This window comes from Anabrus simplex, chromosome 3 (assembly GCF_040414725.1).
Source record: "Anabrus simplex isolate iqAnaSimp1 chromosome 3, ASM4041472v1, whole genome shotgun sequence".
Classification (NCBI taxonomy): domain Eukaryota; kingdom Metazoa; phylum Arthropoda; class Insecta; order Orthoptera; family Tettigoniidae; genus Anabrus; species Anabrus simplex.
The window spans coordinates 515,032,329-515,057,044 of NC_090267.1; positions in this window are offsets into that span (position 1 = coordinate 515,032,329).

Sequence of the window (24,716 nt, forward strand, 5' to 3'; positions counted from 1 at the left end):
AGAGACGCTGAGAATGCAGTGATCCTAGCACCCTATCCTATTAGTACTCAGAGCAGTATCATTACACGGAGTATAATATCAAATAAATATTAATATTTTTCTGGTGGTGCCTTTGTGAAGTTTGAGTGGTGAACAATGAAGTAGCGTGGCGCGCCGCGGGCAGCGTTTCGAGTGCAGTCGAGAGGAGTTCCACAACTAATGAAGCCCGTTTCCAGCGACTCCTCTGAGCGAATAATTAAACATCGAAGTGGGCTCCCTTTTAAAGTTGACAGCACCGTCCGCAGTGATTTACCAGCCGAATGAACTTGTTTCAATATCTATAACACGATAAGAAATATCGTTTCTCAATCATACGTATTTTGATGGTTAGAACAGAACAGGTGCCTTCGATACTGAAGTAGCACAGGTGGTAACCTCGCAATGCGTAATGATGGAATTTACGTTCAAAATACTGTTCTGGCAAAGAAATGTGATTCATACTGATAGAGGTTTTTTTTATTATTTAACTGCACTGAAGAAGCTGTAACATTTCAAGCCCTCAACGCAGAAATTATAAGCCCATGTAAGTGTGGAATACTTTTGAATATTGTGGTTGTACTACTAACTACGACTAGACGTTTAACAGGTTTCATCTCAACTAGCTGATATCAACAATGCTTTGCCTATCTTCGAACACGAGACATTATGTAGAAGAGACAACATTAAGGCAATTCGCGATATAATTATTCAAATAGTAAATTTATCATGGAGTGCCACTGGCACGCCCCCATGCGACACGTAACTGAGGCTCGAAGACTGCAATTAACTGCCATTAGCCGCTTCCTCACCTTCACACACAACTGCGGTAGGTTACAGCGTCACAAGAATCGACCGCTACGATGTCCGCAAGTCTTTGCAATACGGATGTGTAGGAAGAAGATCACACTAGCGCGAAATCTCTGACGTGCGATACGGCGACTCTTGTACGAAAAATACTAAATAGGAAAACTTACTCCATGACAGTCACCAACCTTCTGGACAAGAATCTCTTCATAAAATAAAACAAACACCGTAGACTGCACCGCTAAGTTCAAGGTTTACTGGTAGAGCTCATCACGGTAAGCAAGTACATTGTATCAGCTCTCCATTGTTTTTCAAAGAAAATACATGAGCACTTCTACCAAAGCAGCTAACAGGCACGGTCCTTATACACTACGTGCAAAAGAAGTCCGCAAATTTGCACAATGCCTTAAAAACTATAATAATAATAATAATAATAATAATAATAATAATAATAATAATAATAATAATAATAATAATAATAAATACAACATATAATCACATACATTTACCTGCCGAGCTGAGAGGCTCAGACCCAACTTGTCAGGTTCGATTCTGGGTCAGTCCGGTGGTATTTGAAGGTGCTCAAATACGTCAGGCTCGTGTGGGTAGATATACTGGCACGTAAAAGAACTACTGCGAGACGAAATTCCAACACCTCAGCGTCTCCGAAAACCGCAAAGAAGAAGTTAGTGAGACGTAAAGCCAATAACATTAATATTAAACTACATCTCTATACCAATTCCTTTTTGTGGCTGTCACAACCAAGTATTATTAACAAATACGTGTCAAAAGACAGTTAATTTCCCTGAGGAGTTATGCATTGTACTTTCACTTTATGCCTGCGATTTCGTAAAAACACGCGCCTCATTTTCGCTTAACTTATAGTTCTCACAGTTTCCTGGTTAACAACCAGCGACTCAAACGTTAAGCGGTATCACCCCCGACAGTAACAAGTACAAGCCGCTTCTGTTGTGACCAACATGATTCGTCAGTGACAGTGCACGTGGAGTACTTCAAGAGCGTGCCGGTCCTGGAGGCGGCTCACTTGTCAGGTCCCCATTGTTGCACAGATGATCGCAGATCTGTACAGTCTCGCTGCTCGCTCCCAGAGGTAATACAGTTAAAGCTGAGCGTTGACAACGCTATGTCTCGAGTTGGAGAAATCCTGGCAGTTCGGGAACAAGCTAGGCTTCAAGAGCGTGTCGGTCCTGGAGGCGGCTCACTTTTTAGGTCTGCAGTGTTGCACAGTTGCACGCAGTTCTGTAGTCTCGCTGCTCGCTCTGAAGGGCAATACAGTTAATAGGCGACAGTTGACAACGCTATGTCTCGAGTTGGAGAAATCCTGACAGTTCGGGAACAAGGTAGGCTTCAAGAGCGTGTCGGTCCTGGAGGCGGCTCACTTGTCAGGTCTGCAGTGTTGCACAGCTGCACGCGGTTCTGTAGTTACGCTGCTACCGGGCGAGTTGGTCGTGCGCGTAGAGGCGCGCGGCTGTGAGCTTGCACCCGGGAGATAGTAGGTTCGAATCCCACTATCGGCAGCCCTGAAAATGGTTTTCCGTGGTTTCCCATTTTCACACCAGGCAAATGCTGGGGCTGTACCTTAATTAAGGCCACGGCCGCTTCCTTCCAACTCCTTGTCCTTTCCTATCCCATCGTCACCATAAGACCTATCTGTGTCGGTGCGACGTAAAGCCCCTAGCAAAAAAAAAAAAAAAGTTACGCTGCTCGCTTTCAAGGGCGATACAGTTAATAGGCGACAGTTGACAACGCTGTGTTTCGAGTTCGAGAAATCCTGGCAGTCCGGGAACAAGCTAGGCTTCAAAAGCGTGCCGGTCGTTGACGAGAAAATTGCAGCAACTATACCTCCCGCTTTGCCGCGGGAAATACGTAGCTGTATAGCCATCTATCGCTTGCCATCTAATTATTTCTAACTTAACGTTGATTTGTCGTTATTCCAGGTGTTTTTAGAACCAAATTTGTCCATCTTCGTTTATTATTATTATTATTATTATTATTATTATTATTATTATTATTATTCGTTTTTCGTCTCACTAAAACTGCCTTTGTTATGACCATTAATAAATCACAAGGTCAAACACTGCCAAGAGCACGACTTACTTGCCCATTTCCGCGCTTGTGTCGGTCTTAGTACACTTCCATTCATTTACGTCCAATGCACCACACTACAACCAGCAGAGACACAGTAAATCCCTCCGTTAGCAAGGGCATGCGACAGTAAAACTGGGCCCAATCCACACCAGATATTTCTGGATGGCCCTCTCTTTGTCGGTATATTCATTCAGTTCCGTGTCTGGTCAGCATTTCCCAGAAACTGCAGCTGCGACGGCCAAAGCCATCTTGTGGTGTACACGGGTTGTCCAGGAGGGGTACATGGCTTGGATCTTGATCAGCACCACATTCACACGTGGTGTCCGCGGTCGCTGGAAGGATCTCCCATTTGTTTAGGTTGGTCTTGCGTCGAGGGAACCTCCACGAAGATTTCAATTATAGACGTACAAGAAATCAATAGCAATCTGGTGTACCCTGGGCAACGTCAGACGATGCAACGAAATGTGCTCACGACTGACGCATTTCACAACCAGTCTCCATCCAGAAGGATTGCACAAAGATAGGCCTTTTTCAAGATCACTTCTGTTTATTTCTTTAAACATCGAGGGAATTTCTCGAGATAAAGAAGTCCTATTAGCTCATTTGTGCCAAAAGCATGCATGTGACATCCAGCTAGTCCAGGAAACACACAGGGGCAGTACTAGGTCGTATATACTAAACAACTTTTCTTTAATGGTGCTGCTCATCTGAAATCACAAGACTCCCGATATGTTGCGCAACAGTAATAATTTCAAGCACCACAAGCGGCACCTCCACAGCTTAGAAATCCGTAAAATTTCGTCTGGGTGGTTGAATAAGGCACCAAATTCTGTAAACATTAACTCGTCAACGAGCAAGTTCGTGGTCTTCTAACAAAATTAACAGATCTGCTAACATGGGAGTAGCAGCAGGAGGAAAGTAGCAAGTCTCGATTAACATGCAAATGACAAGCGAGAAGGCTGCGATCGATGGTCCGACACAAGCACCTCGTTCTTATCTCCAGAAGCCACCTTCCCTTGTAGCACCACACCACTAAACAAACATTTCTCTCTTCGGAACACTAAAGACAGAATATTCTGACATTTTTATTTTATGCCATGAAAGAGGTCTGATTTAAATGGTGACTAATCTGAAATATTTACAACTTAAAAATATTTATAATTTTGTGTTTAAATTATCTCCTTAGTGAAAAATAACACCCTAATTGTAGATGTATGAGGGCTATTCAAAAAGAAATGAGCCAGAGGATATAAAATGGAAAGTTCTGAAAGGATCGTAATGCAATTGCCTGCGAAAGAGGCGCGGTCCCTATAAGAGCGCTGAGGTCCTATATTCGCCGTTGTAGGGACATGGGTGCACACAACGTGACGACAGACCGAGCACGCACACCCGTTGATCGTCCACCGCATACAACAGTGAAACGGAGGCTTCAAAAGAAGATCAAAGGGGTGCAGAGCCTTCCTGGCAGCAGAAGGAGTGAGGGGAACGAAAATACATCGAAGTATGACAAGTGTACGGAGAGGACTGCATGTCCGTTGCAAGTGTCAAGGTGTGGCACAAGCGATTTGGAGAAGGGCGGATGTCGTCACGGTCTGGACCGCCACACCGCATTACAGTATATACCCTATTCCATTCGTACGGGCTGTTTGCACGCACTGCCAGAAAATAATAAAATGAAAAGGATTTTATTCACTGAATATATATTCAACAAAGCCCTCAGAAAACATATCTACTATATCTGTTTGCAACTATGTTTACAAAACATACAGCTTGTAATAAAGAAAAGCGCGCCCAAAATCTTTCCTATTCGTACAAGCAAAATGAACACTTTAAATAAAGGGTTCCTGGAACATGTTAGTATCTAGTGGAATGTCCCCTCGCCTGACATCGTCGCCGCATAGAATAAACTAATTAAGTACACATGTCCGGGCTGAATCATACATATTCTGTGGATGCCATCTGACACGAAAAGTTTTACTTTTGTCTCATCAGACCAGATAACATCATTCCAGAATTCGCTCCTTAGCGAATGTCAGTCTAAGCCATCAGTTCTTTCTACTTACATATGGCCTTTTACAAGGGATTCCTCCATAGTACCTATGCCGATACAGGATCCGACGGATGATGAAGTTGCTGATCATCTTTCCAGTTCGTTCCTCCGTGAGTTGCCTGACTACTGGTGCACATAATTTAGAATCTGACTATCAGCCGAACAACAAACCGTTCCTCCCTTTCAGCTAAACACTATCTCCTGCGTTTCCTTGACGTGTTCTTAATAGTGCCTTCGTATTTAAATTTATCAACCACATATTGCACCGTAGAATGTTCTATTGACCAGCTCCCCAACCTTTCGTAATGAAAATTCTTTAAGTGCCAGTTTAAGTAGAGTACTCTTAAGCTCCGTACTTCACTCTGCACTCCTATCCATGTCCACCGCAAATACTCTAGGAAGGAGACTAACGCACTTGACCAGTCGTATGCCGTCACTGAGATTTTCCGTGCATCGCAAACAAGCTGTGAGCTCATCCTGTCCATGTGTACGAATATAACTGGTACACCCGTTTGTCGATGCCGGTACATTCATATCAAATCTTCCTGCCTGTATGTAAATAAGTATGGTTTTGACTAACGAATTATCATTGACAAACCATGCATTTACCCGCAATGTACGTTTTATTTCAGGTTTTCATTCGTTAATGTGAATATGCCTTTGCTGGCGAGATGTAGTGTTTACAGTGCACTATGTCTTCTGGTATGGGCTATATCAAATTTGTTACTTTCATTGACCTGTCTCAGTCTCATCCTTGGCTTTGACAATATGAAAGTGACTGAGGTATGAGCGATGTTAGTAATACCATTGCTTATGCAGCCAGTCCCTGTTATGAATGGTGTGAAGATATCGCTCATAGGGTCAGTTGGTGCATGCATTTCAGTGGGCTTGGCAGACTGATATGTAATAGCAGCGGCTGGCTCGGTGAGGAAAGCAACGGGAAACTACGTCACTCCTCATTCCCCTAGTACGCCTCTTCAGTGACGCCTAGGCCATCTATGACAGCTGTTGGCGGAGCTGCAGAGGATCAAACCAGCCTTCGGGCTGAATACCCAAGATACACAATGTGAATATACGAGACTTGATAGGAAACTGAAGCCCGTACGAATAACAGACACACATACTGCATGTAAGACGGGCGAGTTACGGTAGCAGCCACTGCCGCAGGGGTCGGAGTGAGCGTCGGGAGTGTTCACGCCATCATTAAGGACAGATTGAAATTTCACCAAAGTGCGCACAATCGGTGCGTCACAGTATTCAACCAGCTTGAACATCTGCTGCGCTATACCAAGGAAGGGATGAGTTCCTCTCACCTCTTCAAAATGACAAAGTCTCCAGTGGAAGAATGCAGGTTCACCGCGACCCAATCCACGGTCAGCTAAAGAAGGCTCTGAGAGGCAAACGACTTACTGCGGACGACGACGTCAAGCAGTACGTTCGGAACTGGTTCACAACGCAGCCCCAGACGGCCGTTCACCGCCTTGTGTCGCAGTGCCTCGCAATGACTCTTATACGTTGACAACTTGGACACTATAATAGGCCTTGTTTCACTCGACATTTTACTGCAAAGTTTTTTTAATTACTACACAATACAGAAAAATGTAATGTCAACGCCCCTTATAAGAAGCCATAAAAGTAATTACAAAATGAAAGCAGACCAGTCGCAATATCTGCTGTTCTGTGGCTTCCCTGTTCAGATACATTTTCGTTTTCTGTCCCTCCTGGCTGTAGTCTGTACTGACGTGAAATGAACAAACATTTATCCCCATGCCATGTATCATATCGGCCAACTGAAATATCTCGGCATTTGTCTTCTAATAATAATAATAATAATAATAATAATAATAATAATAATAATAATAAATTTAAGAAGTTTTTAACATACCGGTAAATATACCGACACGAGGCTTCAAATACATCCGGAATGAGCCAGATTCAAACCCGGTAACTTGAACTCTACCTCCTAAGCTAATCAGCCCGGCTAACATTTCTCTCTCCCTGACTACGGGATTGTCCCATCAGAGTGCTCGCTCGCCCCACCTAGAACCACACCGCGGTGGCTGTTGTGAAGAGTAGTTGAATACCAGAATGTCGCAGTTTGATTAACAGGCAAATGTAAAGTTCTGCCAAAATGTAGCCGAAACGAAGTCGAAATCGCCACAATGGAAAATTTTAAAAGCCTTAAAAAAGTATTGAAAACACATTTTAGCAGACAAAGTAGGGTTCGCCATAGTACGAAAAACGTAAAATTAAGCAATTTCGTCAACTGTGCCGAAGTTGAAGGGCCACGTTTCAAACTGTGATAGCTCTATCAAACGAAAAAACAAATTTCGAAAATAATTCCGGCCCAAGTGCACTTCCGGAAAAGCAGCCTAAAGTCGCCCACTACCGGGCCAGTTGGGCGTGCGGTTAGAGGCGCGCGGCTGTGAGCTTGCATCCGGGAGATAGTGGGTTCGAATCCCCTGTCGACAGCTCAGAAGATGGTTTTCCGTGCTTTCCCATTTTCACACCAGGCAAATGCTGGGGATGTACCTTAATTAGGGCCACGGCCGCTTCTTTCCAACACCTAGGCCTTTCGTATCCCATCGTCGCCAAAAGACCTATCTATGTCGGTGCGACGTAAAGCCACTAGCAAAAAAAAAAACTCGTTTTCATTTTTATTCAAATGCTAATTTACATAATTCTTAGTATAATGTGTTCCTTGTCCAATACCCTCGGGCGTTTTTTTGATTTTTTAAGAATGTCCACACCGAATGTAGTTATAAGGGCTTAAGTGAAACTCTGCTCGTAGTGGCAGAAAAAGGCAAACTGCTAATCTAACCGGCCAGATAACGATGACTAAGAAAAGGATTGTAATTTTTCGGAATAAATAAAGAATATATTCTCATACTTTATTTACTTAAAATTCGTTGCTCATATCCCTAGGATGTTTTCAACATGGAGTTGCTTGCCTGAAGGGCTCGATTAGTGGATTTTTTTTTTCACTCACGGGGGATTGCACACATGGCAGTTCATCCGAAAACAACCAAGTGCAAACAAGAACAGCTAGCAGAATACCCTACGTAGTGTGTCATTCGATGCGTCGAAGCGTCCTGAACTGCGGAATGTGGCTACACGACAACTCCCTTAAACATCACTCTGTGTTTGTCTAAAAGGAACTGACAAAGGAAGAGTTCAGAGTTGTGCCACACTCTCCATACTAACCAGCTTTCGCCCCTATACGGTTTAATTCTCTTTCTTAACTTGAAAGCAAGGCTACGTGAGCGCAGATTTCATTCCGCCGAGATCATTACCGCCATAAGAAGAGCCAAGACCTTTCAACAGCTAAGCAAAAGTTGGAAGACATTCATAGTGAGCAACAAGGCAGCCTATGCCTTAGGCGCCAGTCCACGAACTTACTGGTTGCGGTAGTATGCTGCTACTATTGTCTTTCCTTTCAGTTAGTTCCGTTATCCACACGGCAACACAGGTGCTACGTTCTCATAAAGTCAAACGTAAGATCGAAATGGGAATTACCTGAAAATAATTCAAAAAATATGTAACAAAATTAAGTTTCGCCGGGATTGTTCAACGTACAACTAGGTTTCGTATAAAAAGGCTTCAACTGTATTAGCATGATAAAGGGGAAGATATTAATGTGCATTCACGGAGTCGCATTTCCCTCTGAAACTTTTAAAAACACCGCTCCGGTCCCTATCTAGAGGAAACGAACTACCCCATTACCAACCCCTGCTCTCATAAATAGTAGGCCTAGGTGATCCTAAAGGCTACGCAGAAAATTAAGTTTCACAGTAGGCCTTCATTGAACATGCAGGGCGAGGGTTCGAACAGCTTTGTCAATAACTTTGAGTGTCCAGCGTCTACAGGTCAGTGGTTGTCAGTTCTGGAATATTCACAAATGTGAACCGTTTGGTAAAAATAAATAAAATAAACTGTAGCAACCAGGAAGGGGAATGGAATGTGTGTGCTTCCCTCGCGCCAAGCTACAACAATGGCAGAGACCATTCCATCTGCAGTACGCAGTCTGCGTTATTTTGTCTTTGCAAAGTGAATGGTTTCTCGTTACCAAAATGAACGTGCAATCTGATCACAGCAATGATCGCCTGCACCTATCACTAAGTGCCATGAAGAAACAGAAAAATTAATCCAAGTAAATGGAAATACGTCGAGCAAAAATGGCTATGGGATAACGGAAAGGCCTACACCAGCAAACAGCGTAAGAGTGCTGGAGAACAATATGTGCCCAGGTCTAAGTAATTTTAGCTCTTCTCGCATTATTCCGTGTAATACAGATCGTTAAGGCGTGAACTTTGTAATGGTTAACCGGTTCGAGTCCCGCTGGTGGAAAAGGAAAACGTCACCATCAGAATGTTGGTCGGCAAGGTGGTGGTGTACGATTTCTAATCACTAGATTGCCTGCCACCTCTCTGCAGTGCACGGGGACGTAAATCCTACAGCAGACCCCTTGGTGGTATTTCACTCTCTCCCTTCCTCCTATCATAATACGATATATGGATACGAGTGGGAAGGAAGCGAAAGTGGCCGTAAGTTACAGCACCAGCATTTGCCTGGTGTGAAAATGGGAAACCACGGAATATCATCTTTAGGGCTGCCGACAGTGGGGTTCGAATCCACTATCTCCAAACTACTCAGCTACTCGCTCGGTCAAGGCATTGAACTCTTCTGATGAGGAAAAACACGCTCCGAGAATCCGTGTCACTTCACACCCGATCCGCAGATCAGGACTGGGCATTCATATAAACGTTACTTTAGTTGAGTCGAAACCGTTTATTGCGACATCGCTTATAACGACGTATTTTGATCACATTTTCAGAGAAATGTATCGACTCTGTTACGTATTTGGAGATTACTGACAGCAATGTATTGTAGATTTCATATCAGTCTGTCTGGTGAATAGTCCAGGCACGCATAGCTGTGAAGACGTCACAAAGTAAAAGGAAAATGTTTAAGACGGGCGTAAAGTCACATACATTAGAAAATAAGGAAACAAATGTCATCATTGCGAAGGAATTTCTACAATTTCTACAATTTGGAAAGATAAAGAGAAAATTCCGTTTCGTTTTGAAGAAAATCCATTAACAATCAAGCGTGTTTGACTATCTGAGCACAAAGATACTGAAGAATCTTTAGTTAGATGATTTAAGCAGCAGGAAACAAATAATAAATCCATCACTACTGATCTTCGCTTAAGGTATTCGCCCAGGGTGTAGATGCCCTATCTCTTGTTTACCTACTACTTTTTAAATAAAAACTTGTGCTGATCAATTGACCTACTCTTCAAGCGAAAGCCTCGCAGTCCCACTCCACAAACACAGTATTTCTTTCATTTACGCCTTTTGAAGTTTTAACTTAATTCCGTTAATTAACCATGTAAGTGTGCACTGTAAAACTTACAGATATGACATTTTTAGCAACGAAACAGAAAAACCGGTTAGAGCGACTATCGGCTATAACCAGCGTCCCTTCGGAGCCCTTATAACCAATGTCGACTATATTTTTACGTGTGGAATATTTATCTCATTGGTTTTAAATAAGACATGACATGGGCTTATGTTGTGTTAACAAAACACAGTGAAACTCTTTACAGAGAACTTTGCTCCGCGTCTTCAGTAAAATATCTCGACTGTTCACGAGTAAGGCTTCTACAATAATGAGGGTTTGAATTTAAGAATGCTTCAACGTTGGAGCTGTAGTGGTACGCTCGTTCGTCGCCAGGTGGCTCACAGCCCTCCATATAAACTAATAAAATAAAATGCAGCGAAAGACACCAGGATAGAGTAGAACAGACTTGAAGTATGGAGGGAACGTATGTGGAGAAAAAACAGAGGATGATGACACGATGTGGGAGCAGGCGGGTGTACACACATTATGACAGCTAACACAAGCCTGGAATGATGACGAACGTACGAATTTGGAAAACACTGAAACGAAATAAGAATATAGGAAGGACAGGGAAGAGAAGTCCTTAATGGATGGCAACCACGTATTAGTCAGTGTCCCTGATGGAAATATTACGATTTTTTACGTTTTTCCACAGCTTTCCGTACAATCCTAGACCTGTAGTGTTTAGTGCAGGTAAGAGCTCGAGCATCTTGGAACACGACATCTGCTCAGCTATTGCTGACTTGTCTGGCTGGTTGAGACGGATATTTCTTTGGTGTACTTCGGTTTTCCCTGTTATCTTTCATTAAATCAACACTCTTCAATATCATTTCATTCAATCTGTCAGCCATTAATCATTGTCAGAGAGGAGTGCGACAGGCTTCGGCAGCCGCCACAATTCGTATTCTCGCCGCTAGATGGGGTCTTCATTCATTCCATTCCTGACCTGGTGAAATGCCTGCGGTATTTTCATTTCCATTTTTCCTTGATGCGAGTCCAAATGGACCGGCGTGTTTGGCCAATGTATACTTTGCCGCTAGTACAGGGAATTTTGGACAATCCTGAGTGTAATAGAGCGAACAATTTGTCCTTGCTTTTACCTAAACTGTGAGCCATTTAAGTGACGGTGTCAAACACGGTTTTTATATTGTGCTTGCGGAGGACCCTGGCAATTCGGTCCGTGGTATGGCGGATATAAGGCAGGTAGGCACTTCTCCTTTCTGTGAGGTTTTCCCGTATGTAATAAATTTCGTTTCTGTTTTGAGGGAACAGCATTATCACTTTTACAGAATACGGGTCTATGTTATATTATACTCGGCATCCCGATTCAGCTGGCAACAAAAACGGCTTTGGAGCGCGTTTTCACAAAACTCGCGAAATGTAACATACAGTACACCCTTGTTACGATCCAACAGACGTTCCTCACATTACCAGGCGGGGTTTTGTCCTACAACTTCACCTTTTCCCAATTACTATGCTATTTACGGTTTATAGTGGTGCGTGGCAAGGAAGATGTGTATTTAGATCCATACAAACGCCCAGCCCCGGAGCTAAAGGAACTGACCAATAATGTTATTGTTTTTTTCACGGTTTTCGGAAACGCCGATATGCCGAAATTTAGCCATCGGGAGTTCTTTTACATGCCAGTAAACCTATGGACACGAAACTGACCTATTTGAGCACTTTAAAATAACTCCGAACTAAGCCAGAATCGAACCTTCTAAGTTGGGAGGTCAGAAAAGTCACCGCCTCAACCGTCTGAGCCACTCAGCCCGGCAGGGAAATTCATTTTCTTTTTACATGATTGCTTTACATCGCACCGACACAGATATGTCTTATTGCGACGATGGTACAGGAAAGGGCTAGGAGTGGGAAGGAAGCGGCCATGGCCTTATTTAAGGTATTGCCCCAACATATGCCTGGTGTGAAAATGGAGAACTATCTTCAGAGCTGCCGACAGTGGGGTTCGAACCGACTGTCTCCCGAATACTTGATACTGGCCGCACTTAAGCGACTGCAGCTAACGAGCTCAGTGAGGAATACCTACCACATGTCGTTAAATCCCCGGTCCGACTGGATATTCAACCCGGTCCCTTCTGACCACTGAGCGAAGAATGTTGACGGTTTCGTCCAGACTAAGCATTCAACTGAAGTTGTTGTATTCGAACCATGTCTAGGTTTCTTGAATCACCCGGTAGAAATATCGAAGAAATATCTTAAAAGAACAACAATTACCAGCCCCAAAGAAGAAAACGCATTGCCTTAAAGGCAAGGAAAGCATATTGAGGATTAAGGGATAAACTTTCCGCTTTACGGTGTGTACTCGAGAGTACGGTACGGTACTTGACAGCCCTGCTAGTTAAGTTTATTTTTTGCGGCTTACGCCACCAGAGCTGCGGTTGCGAAGGGCCGTGCTTCCAGCTGGGTCCCACATAAATGAGGCCGGCAGACAAAGGAGGTGATGCGGAATATCTGCATTGTGACAACGTTGTAATGTGATGAAGATTGATCTTCTAATTAATGATACCAGCCCTCTCTTCAATCACTTCAAGTCATTTAGTAACAGAGCTCGCTTGCTTGTTTAACCTTCACTTAATGACCTACACTGCAACGCACGCAGAAAATGTTCCGTCATTCTGTTAAAACTTTAGAAGATATGTCTAATGCCAAATCAAGAAATAAAAAAGTACAGCTGATCCCCGTTATTTCTGAACCAATGATAACAAACGTGGACAATCTGTTCTCCTCACAGTACGTGTTGAGAACAACTGTACTCGTAGCACCATTTCATTCCTAATGACATCACGGAGTTCAGAAAGTAGTGTGAGATTAGGCGATCACCGAAGAAGCTGGCTACAAATTTCACGGTGTCGTTAGACGAATGACATGTTGCGCAATCTTCCTGGAAACAACCTACTGTCAATTCGATATCGTCCAGTTGCTGTACAAATTCAATAAATTTTCACAATAAAAACAAGTTCGTGTTATGACAGCAAAAACTAGAGACTGGACTAATTGATAATCGTCAACAATGGATACTAGGAGTACGAATACAGATTCTCCTAGAGCCACTGAGATCATGATCATTAAACTCAGTTTCAAAGTTATACTAGCTTCCAGAGAGAGCCTCGTGGCTCAGGCGGCAGTGCGCCGGCCTCTCACCGCTGGGTTCCGTAATTCAAATTCCAGTCACTCCATGTGAGATTTGTGCTGGACAAAGCGGAAACGAGACAGACTTTTCTCCGGGTATTCCGCTTTTTCCTGTCATCTTTCATTCCAGCAACACTCTCCAATATCATTTCAGTTAACCCGTCAGTCATTAATCATTGACGCAGATAAGTGCGACAAGCTTCGACAACCGGCACAGTTAATATCCTCGGTATTAGATGGAGGATTCATTCATCTCATTCCTGACCTGGTCTTCATTTTTACTAGCTTCCGCAGGTTGTGAAGGTTCAAATGGATCGCCCTGTCCTACCGACATGTCTAGGTCGTGACCGACTTGAATGAAATGCTAGGTAGCCCCACTACATTACAAATAAGTGAGTAACAGAGCTTCCCTTTTCTAGTGGCTTAACTCAAACATCAACAAAGCAAGAATACGATACGGCTAGGACTGGGAAAGTAGCCACCGAGCCCCAGCATTTGCCTGCAGTGAAAATAGGAAGCTAAGAAAAACCATCTTCAGAGCTGCCGACAGTGGTATTCGAACCAAACCCACAGCTACGCGACCCTATCCACGCTCGGCAAGCCATAAAACTACATCTTTGGAATGTTCCAGAGGAAGGCCATACAAAGTTCAAAGAAGCTAACATTTTCCAGTGAATTCCAATTGCTTAAATCCACGACTATGTCGCCGAGTCGAGCAGGCAGTAAGCTGATGGGCTCTGGGATAATCTCTTCTGCTCGGCGGGGCCCGAGGAGGCAGGGAGGGGGAGTAACTTGATGAAGCTGGGGACGACCTGGGCGGCATACAGAACACGCGCGTCTTGTGTAGCAATCACTATTTGCGACTGTGGCGCAAGTTGGACCTCCAACAGCACAATCTATCCAGGTCATATACCTCAGTGGGTGGGGCCGTACATGAGTCTGGAGTTGTTCCCACTTGTTTAACTCTTGTTCTCTTCCAACCCTGGCGGCGTACGGTTTCGAAAACCTTGCCCTTCGTAGTCCTTCCCTTCATTGTTCAGAGGATGGGACCTCCTCCAATTTTTCTTCCGATAAGCGTTAAAAGAGGGCAGTTACCCAATTCTACTTCCCCTTAAATCAAAAATTGTCGCCGAGTTGTGTGTCTCAGACGGTTGAGGCGCTGGCCTTCTAACCCAAACTTGGCAGGTTCAATCCTGACTCAGTCCAGTTGTATTTGAATGTGCTCAAACACGTCAGTCTCAAAATTCACGAATATCTCTGTTATCATAACCGGTACGGTAAAAACGTATAAGACATAACATTAAGTAAGTAGTATTTATCGACAGGACCATTAGCAACATAAATATTTGAGAATGAAATATTAGGCCTTCCCCTAAATTACCACTTCACTCAGCGTAAATACAATTATTTACAGCCTAAATTGTAATGCCTCATTCCCCGATTTTACATACCGATTTTACTTAAAATCGCTTCAGCCATTTTCTCGTGATGCCCGTACAAACATACAGAGGCCTACGGACAGAAATGACGGAAAATTAAAAAGTGGATTTCCTTGTTACTGTGGACACGACCGATACATAAACAGCATTCTTTTAAAATTCTAAACAATGTACAGACAAAACTCTTATTTTATAGATATAGATAATTGTCACCACCACCACCAGTAGATAATAAACTTTCTTCAGCTTATCCCAGATATTTCTGAGGTCGCTGAGGCCACCTAGACTCATTTTGGTTTTGTCCGGTGGTTTAAGACCCAATGCCTTTCCTGACGTCACGTGATTCTTGAGATGAAAATATCGACCCAGAATTGACCGGGATTCTAACCTCAGCCTTCCGGGTGGGAATCTAGCAGCTAAGCAACTGAGCTAATCACGCCCCCCTTTACCCAGTAGGTAAATGATGAACAACGTATCCTAAATACAAGCATCATATAAAAGGTGCCTACGCGTCTCCTTTTTGTAGGCACTAACACGCTGCATGCGACTAGTGTAGTGTAGGCTACCAGGTCCTTTCTAAAATCTCTCATACTTTCCTCTTCTCCAGATTTACATACCTGTTCAATACACAACAGGCCGTGCTATAGAAACCCCTGTACACGGAAGCACAACACACAACAGATCGTTTCGCCACGAGCTGATGAACATAACCACGGCCGACTGGATCACTCGCTGCGCTCCTAGCTAGAGCGACGCATCAAATAAGCCGTGACATTACGAACGCTAAGACTAGAACAAAATGCAGTCTTCTCCCTACGTCATCATAGTAATACTTCCCGTCTAACGTGAGCACGAATGTGATTCATGAATAACACTGACATGTTATTGGTTATATGACTTGTAAGTCCCTCTTAACCCCCCTTTACGGTTTCTGTAGACGCCGAAGTGTCCGAATTTTGTCTTCTTTTACATGCCACTAAATCTACCAACACGATGTTACCGTATCTGAGCACCTTTTAACACCGCCAGATTTAGTCGGGATAGAACCTGTCAACCTGGGCTAGTTTTGAATTTGAAAAGTGACCCTTAAATTTATTGTACAAAGAAAGTCATTGCCATCACTGAGGACATAAAGCAAAAAGGTGTAAAACATTAATACTGTACAACATCCATCACGTTCTGATCCACGTACCGCACGTCCACACGTAGCCAAATAGATCACCAACGTGGGATAAAATGACCTTGACGTCAAGCTACGTAATAGTCAAAAAAATAACCCAAGGACCAAGAACCAAAGATGGAGAATATTATCCTAAACCCAATGCAGAAATCTGCAAACAAATCCCCAGAATTACACTTAAGAAACCAATTCCTGCGACATATAGAAAAAATGGGCTCAAAAAGACTATCACCAAAAATCCACACATTCCTGAAAAACATGACAACTACACCAAACTAGTAAAAGCAGATAGAAAAAGACCTTGAAGAATCTACAACACCGAAATGCAATTAAAAAATCACTAAAACACGGGGGTTCGAGGAAGGAGAGAGAGAAAGACCACACGACAACGTCGGGAACAACGCAGTCGCTGTGCAAATAAGAAAAGCGCAGCTTCTAGAAACTTGCAAATGTCCCCAGAAGTATAGGTTCTAGCTGAAAGGTGTACGTGAAACACGAAAAAATTATATTTCCACCTTTTGTATCTAACACATGTTTACCACAAGCAATATAGTAATGAAAATATTAAAGAATTTACATTCTGACTGATAAGTCAAAGATAACTCGGCATGGTGGTGGCTGTCCTGATTGTTCGTTAGTCCCTATTCACTTGTACGTGCCCAACACATTTTCTATATAGAGTTTGCATTCCATTTTAAAATGTGCTTCGTAACAAGTCAATGTAAAACAAATGTTTTCCTCTTGTTTGAGCAATGCTGACTCCCAAGCTCATGGCATCATTATTTTACATCTACTTTCTTTGTATTCTTCTGACGATCAAAACCTGTTCCTTCGAACAATTATACAACGTTAAAATAGGAAAGTAAAGGTATTTCTACATTTTAGTATAAATAAAAAATTGCCGTGTTGTTAAAACTGTTTTGTATACGAACACAAAATTATCGTTCTACTCGATAAGTTCACAATATTCTTTCAACACAAAAAGCACAAATATTGTTAAATTTCCGCCTTCTCCCTACCTTTGATAAAGTATGCAGGAATTTTCAGTTATCAAAATATTTCATTAAATAAACCGCTGTTTACACTTAATGTCTTCCAACCTACAAACATAATACCGGAATAATGGAGGATCCTGTGACTGGAGCAAGCAGTGTAAGATTAAAGAACTCAGGTTTCCGTGTTCCAATACTGGACCAGCGGGCAGAAATGGGTTTGAATGGGCAGCCCTTATCCCAGAGTCGCAAGGAAACAAACTGCAATGACCTACAAGGTCCTACGGCTCCGTAGGGCCTGGTGCAGGTATTTTAACAGCTGACACCGTACAGTCCACCTGCGTGTCTTGAGGAAGGGGCCACTCCTAATATGAATTCTAATGCTGAAGACGGCACAAACGAAAGTTAAAATTCCCGATCCACCCGGGAATCGAACCCGGGACCGCTTGGATCAAAGACCAGGAGACATAATAACCGAATGACTAGTGCTGTCTGCTTCCGCTATCATTCACCTCCGCTAGATGGCGACACAATTCCAAAAACAAATTGGTTAACGACAAAAGTATAACTGCTAGTTATGAACGCCAACCTTTAGTGAAGAAACCATTTTTATATGTGTGCAAAATTCCTCCTTTACTTCTTACAAATCTAAAGATGGAGGGAAATTCTCAACGAGAAACTCCTTACGCCTCAACTGCAGGTATTCTCATAACATACCGCAATGAAACTAAATATCTTCAAAATAAGGGTACATTTGTCTCGACGTCTATGCTAACGATTTTACATCCCGGTATACATTTCGGCCAAAGACTTGTGAAGAATTTGGGGAAACAGAGGTTTACATACAGCGAAAGGTATTCGTAGCATGCAATAAAAGTAGCAGACAATGCACGCTCCCGCTGAGGGAGGTTATAATATTACGACGGAAATAAACTCTCAACGCCGTGATGTAGCGCGTGTATGCAGCCCCTTACACAGCCGTGCCATCCGGGTTGCAGGACGGAGGCGAACAAGCTAACCCAATACACAGAGGTTTACGAGTGTACTCCCACGTACATCAGCCATAAAACTTAACTGAAGAGAATTCCACTTAAAAGTCATCTAACACGCTCAGACAAAACTCGAAACTTACTCGATAGATCCTGTTAAATGTTAACTGGGAATACTGGGTTGAAATTCGGCAGAGATAGTCGGATTTTTGAAGAAGAGGAAAGGCTCTTTCAACACACCATATCGAACGATTTCAGCATGTGTTTGCCCGACAAAATTAATTAAAATTCAGGAATACATCACCCAACAGAGGGAAAACGCAAGCAAGCTAGATGGCGTGATATAATGGTAGCATACGATAACTGAGATTATTATTATTATTATTATTATTATTATTATTATTATTATTATTATTATTATTATTATTATAGTAAAACCTGACTCATCAGAAATCCAAGAGATCGGACATTTTCCCGCTGTATACAGAATTCCGGTTCATAAAGTTCGTTAAAAGTAACAAATCTTAAGTGAATGTCTCCGTTAGATAATCCGGCAGTATATGTATATGATATTGTGCGGTATTAGATGAAATAATGAATCACACGCTTGCATACACCAGTTTATAAGCTCGAATATAGACATTTTCTTGCTCAGAACTCCCTCACAGTGCATAGCAGTAGAGTGTATACACTTATTTAATACACATGTTTTATAAAAATAACACCAATGAGGTACACTGTTGTCTTTTACTTCCTCCAGTAATCCAGAATGGTACGCTGCACACAACTATACCCGGTAACACGGTTCACAATTAAAATACGGCACGGCAAATAATGTCAAAAAATTCCGCGTCATTTTTCGTTAGCGAAATTGGCTTTTTAACCATTTGTTTCACATCGCACCAACACATATAGGTTTTAATGGCAACGATGGGATAGGTAAGTGCTAGAAGTGGGAAAGAAGCGGCCGTGGCCTTAATTAAGGTACAGCCCCAGCATTTGCCCGATGTGAAAATGGGTAAACCACAGAAAAACATCTTCAGGGCTCCCGACAGTGTGATTCGAACCCACTATGTCCCGGATGCGACCTCACAGCTGCGCGACCCTGCCCGCACGGCCAACTCGCCCGGTTCTCTTAATTTTTACCGATAAATTTATCCCTCCATCTTTTCCTCAGATTAATATTAAGAGAGCATAGATGTATCCCAGCCCAATTATACTTCCCCTTTAAAAAATGACTACCAGCACATATTATATATACTTAGGGCAGCAAGGTACATCACAACTCGGATCTCGTCGCTGCGAAGTTCGTCTCTTACCAGGGAAGTCATTGCAGGTAGACGCGGGTGTATTTACTTGCTGCTATTTCTAAAATCAGTGTCCCTTACGCAATCAAACATATACACACGCCACGTTTTTGTAAGTGGGAAAACGGAGACTGCAGCGCTCGAGAAACGTAATATTTTTCTAGACTTGAATTGAGTGCCACGGACATACGTTACGGAGATGTAACTCACCTGCAATGCGAACACTTGGAGACCTAGCGGTGTTAGCATATTGCTTGTGCACTACTCTCGTTAACGAGTGGCACATCAACTGTCATTGCTACTTTTCCATAGACGCTCGTGTGATCATGTCACCGTTAACCGGAAATCTCAATGGATATGACAGACTACAAGGAGCAGCTGCTGGCTGTGAGTTCCTGCATGGCCCTGAAATATTGCAACAGTCACTCCATGTGGAGCAGAAAAACTGCTGCAGCGCGGTTATTGGCGAACAAAACAAATGATTATAGCCTATTGGGGAGGCGAGGGGAAACAGGTTCCGGTACCTGCTGACATCAAACGTCTGTCGGTCGTTAACTAGGGTAGTGTGCCTGTGAAACTCTCCTGGTTGCGTCTCGCAGATGAAACTTTACACTAGTCACCCCGCGTTAACATGGAACCAGTTTAAAACATCAAAACGGGAACAATATTCACACACTAACAGAATTCGTCATAAGCGACGGCGTAACAACAACAACAACAACAACATTTATCATTACTAACGATAATCGTATGTCACCCGTAGTCATGTGCAGGCATTGTCACTTGATGTCCTCTAGGCTGCCTGCGTGTCAATTTCACCGTTCCGTTTACTCTATCGAGTGGCATAGGGATCTATGGCTGACTTTTCGTTGATTTCGCAGGGTAAACCACAGATTTTTTTTACATACCGACACCGAAGGACATGGAATGTCAAATGGACGTTTTCCTGCACCCCACCAAAAAAATAGATACGCGGGATTTTGGGATCTTGAGATCAGCTGAGGGAGCTGTCAACCAGCACAGAAGCCTAAAACTGAATGGTACTCTGTCCCAAGCAAAGACCACAGTCCTGCAAATTGAGTGAGCATAAAACCCCAGGGCAATAAACAGTATTAAAACCTAATGCACAATTTGGCAACTCTGGCTGGACAACTATCGGTAGATAGCGCTAAGATCAGCTGTGTTGACCAGGTGCTAGCACTAACAACTCATATTGAGGCTGGTTTTCAAAGGGGTACTAAAACATCTGCAGTCTTTGTAGATCTAAAGGCTGCATATGATACTGTGTGGAGGCAAGGGTTGATGTTAAAGCTGCAACGAGTTATCCCTTGCAAAACTGTAACCACACTGATCACCAATTTCCTAACCGAAAGGCTCTTCCGTGTCGTCATGTATGATGACATTAGTCGTCTTAGGAAACTAAAAAATGGCCTTCCCCAGGGATCAGTATTGGCACCTCTTCTATTCAATCTCTACATATCGGATATTCCTGAGACAAAATCAGTAAAATTCTCTTATGCAGACGACCTAGCCATTGCCATTCAACATCCAGATTTCAGCCATGCCGAGGCCATCCTGACGTCTGACCTGAATCCACTTAGCTCTTGCTTCCGAAACTGGAGACAACCCAGCATGCATAAGACAGAATCTGCTTGCTTCCATCTCCATAACAAGTTGGCTAACACAAAACTCCAAGTATGTTTCAATGGCTCAGTGCTAAAGCAAAATCCTAATCCGAAGTACCTTGGGGTAACGCTTGACCGAACCCTATCTTATAGAAAGCATCTTGAAAACCTCGGATCTAAGTTGAGATCACGTAATAATATTCTATTTAAATTGTGTGGAAATTCATGGGGTGCTTCAGCGGACATATTACAACGTACTGCGCTTGGCCTCGTGTATTCTGCAGCTCAATACTGCTCTTCAGTGTGGCTTAACAGTTACCACGCGAAGAAAGTCGATGTACAACTTAAACACCACCATGCTCATCATCGCTGGCACTTTGAAGCCTACGGCAACGCACTGGCTGCCAGTCCTGTCCCACATTGCTCCACCAAGCCTGCGACGTTCAAGAGCACTTGTTCAAGAATATGATAAGATCATGTCCAATCCAACTCTACGCATCCACAGAGATGTTGCAGATCTCTGGAGACAAAGGCTGAAATCCCGTAAGCCACCAATGAAAACAGCTAAGGATCTAATGGATGCTGATGCTGGTTTCACTTTAAAAGAGGAATGGAAAGAGCAATGGTTTCGTACAGCTCCGGAGTGGCCAAGCCTCTTTAACCCACCCCACGCCCCAGCTGGTTTCAGTTTGCCAAGAAGAACGTGGGCATCACTAAACAGGTTTCGCACTAATTGTGGAAGATCTGCATTCTCCCTTCCCAGTGGGGCTTCAGGGACTCCCCAGCGTGTGACTGTGGTGCTTTAGTTCAGATCATGCATCATATAATGGACGAATGCCCTCTGCGTGCTTATGGTGGAGACCCAAAAGACTTTGCTGATGTCCCAGTATCCCTAGTGCAGTGGATAAACAATTTAGATATCCATGTGTAATTGTTCCCTAGCTACTATGTATTCTTTGCAGGTTTTTCTTTTGTATAATATTGTATATACTTGTCCATTTTGTAAATTCCATACCCTTAATAATAATAATGGTTGTGTCTGGTACGTGACCCAACTTCGGTTCCAGGTTATCCTTCTGCAAAACAACAGTGTGCAGCACATATTTTATCTGCAATACTGAACTGTACTGTTTTGCAATAAAAAGCGCTACCAAACCACGATAACGGAAACAGGAAGAGGTTTTGCGCAAAAGCAATCCACCGTATTACTGTAACATTCCGATCAACAGTCTGAATCCGGGGAAGTCACACAAATAGACTACACGACGCAGAGCACTTACGAAATTTGGCTCCTCACGTCCCACCTCAGTAATAAGTCTCCTTAAGAATCACTTGCAATATATGCAGTCAGATGTGTTCAAAAATACAACTAACTAAACATTCCATCATCATATCTAAAACAAACACAAAATAATAAAACAGACATTTTTCGGTTTAATTCCTTGTCATCTTTGGATTATAGGTCGCAGTTTAGAGGAAGAGAAAATAAACTAGAATGTTGTTAACGTAGTAATTAAAACAAGAGGGTATAAGGAGCACTCGCTGTGTCTACTCTACTGTTTTACAGCCACTTGTCTAAATCAATTGTGAGCCGTGAATATTACATGACCGCGCCGAGAGCGAAAGTGTCCAATCATGGGAGGAATCAATAAAACAAAAGAACGGGCTCTTTCCAATTAGACTAGTCTCGTGTCCGCTACATCCAGCAGCCACTACGGCACGGTACTATCGTGAGTAGTTTGTCAGTGAATCACAACCCTAATTAAGGAGTTCTCACGGCCCCCTTTTAGAGAATAAAATTAATTTCAAAATCGTATAACTTATATAGAATGATCCTTCGGCACCCCGCGTGAGCGAAAACAATATGCCCTGCTTGTCGCAAGAGGCCACGAAACTGCGTAACGTCAAGGGACCCCCCCCCCCCCCGGCATTGCCACCACCTCTTCGGTTTCATCTTTCCTATCCGGCTTCTTTTTGTGCCCCTCCTCTTCTTTACCGATAACTTCATTCTTCGAACTGCTGGGCCTTAATCAGGGATATAGAGGAGGGTCAACCAGGTCACCCAGTTCTACTTCCTCTTGAATCACCACCCTCTTGACGTCCCCACGAGTTTGAAAACATAGCTTTCTCTACCATGTCATGCCGACAAATCTTACTATCCAATACTACAAAACGCCAAATATGAATGATCCCTTTCTTGATAGAGTAATACATGGAAACTGTTCTGAAAAATGTGACAGAAAAAGAAAATTATATTTCTTCACCATAATAACACATCAAAACTTCACTGAACACATCGTAACTTCGTGCCCTCTCCCCATCTATCTAGGGACAACACTTCCTAATTAAATTAATTCTTCCACATAAAGTATCCAGGAGAGTTAGCCGTGCGGTTAGGAGTGCGCAGCTGTTAGCTCGCATCCGGAAGATAGTGGGTTCGAGCCCCACTGTCAGCAGCCCTGAAGAGGGTTTTTCTCGGTTTCTCATTTTCACATAAGCCAAATGCTGGGGCTGTACCTTAACTAGGGCGACGCCCGCTTCCTTCCCACTCCTAACCCTTTCCTATCCCATCGTCGGCATAATACCTATCTGTGTCGGTGCGACGTGAACAGAATTCTAACAAATAAAAAAACCACAAAGTAGCACTGTCTACGGGTCCATCACAACACACACTTATACCACTTACAATTTTTGAGAACTGAATTAAAAACTGTCACTGCTGTTCTTGTGCTTGAGTCATCAGTCCAACACCTTTCTGATGCAACTCTACACACCACCCTATCCTGTGCTAACCCTTTCATTTCTACATAATTAATACATCCTACATCTACTCTAATCTCCTAGCCATATTCATACCTTGGTCTACCCCTACCGTTCTTACCGCCGACACTTCCCTCAAAAATCAAATGTACATGTCCTGGGCTTCTTAAATTGTGCCCTATCATTCTATCCGTTGTCGTCAAATTTAGTCAAATCGATCTCTCACCAATTCGATTCAGAAACTCTACACTCGTGATTTCGTATATCCTTCTCACCTTCAGAATCCTTGTGTAACACGATCTTTCAAAAGCTTCTATTCTCTTTCTTTCTGAGTTTCACTTCCGTACAATGCCACGAAAGTCTTCAAAAATATCTTTCTACTTCCCATATCAATACTGAAAGGGAGAAATTTTTCTTGCCTTAAGAAAGCTCTTCCTTGCTTGTGCTAATCTGCATTTTATGTCCTCCTTACTTCTGCCATCGTTACTTATTTTACTACCCAACTACCAATATTCATCTACTTCCTTTAAGACTTCATTTCCTAATCTAATATTTCCCGCATGACATAACTTCGTTCGACTGTACTCCATTATTTTTGTTTTGGACTTATTTATTTCAATCTTGTACTCCTTCGCCAAGACTGTCCACACCATTCAGAAATTGCTCCAGATACACTTCAAGAGAGAACAGGAACACTACATTTCAACATCAGGACGCTCATACTTCATTTTAAAGCTGCCAATGATAGCAGGACTTCTGGCGACACAACGGCCAACAAGCGCCATCCTGAAGCCACTAAGTCGTGTCGTCACTGGCTTAACATCGGGAGAAACGACTAACTCCCAGGTATGTAGTGGCGAACCTCTCTATTCACTCACCTGCTTAAATCG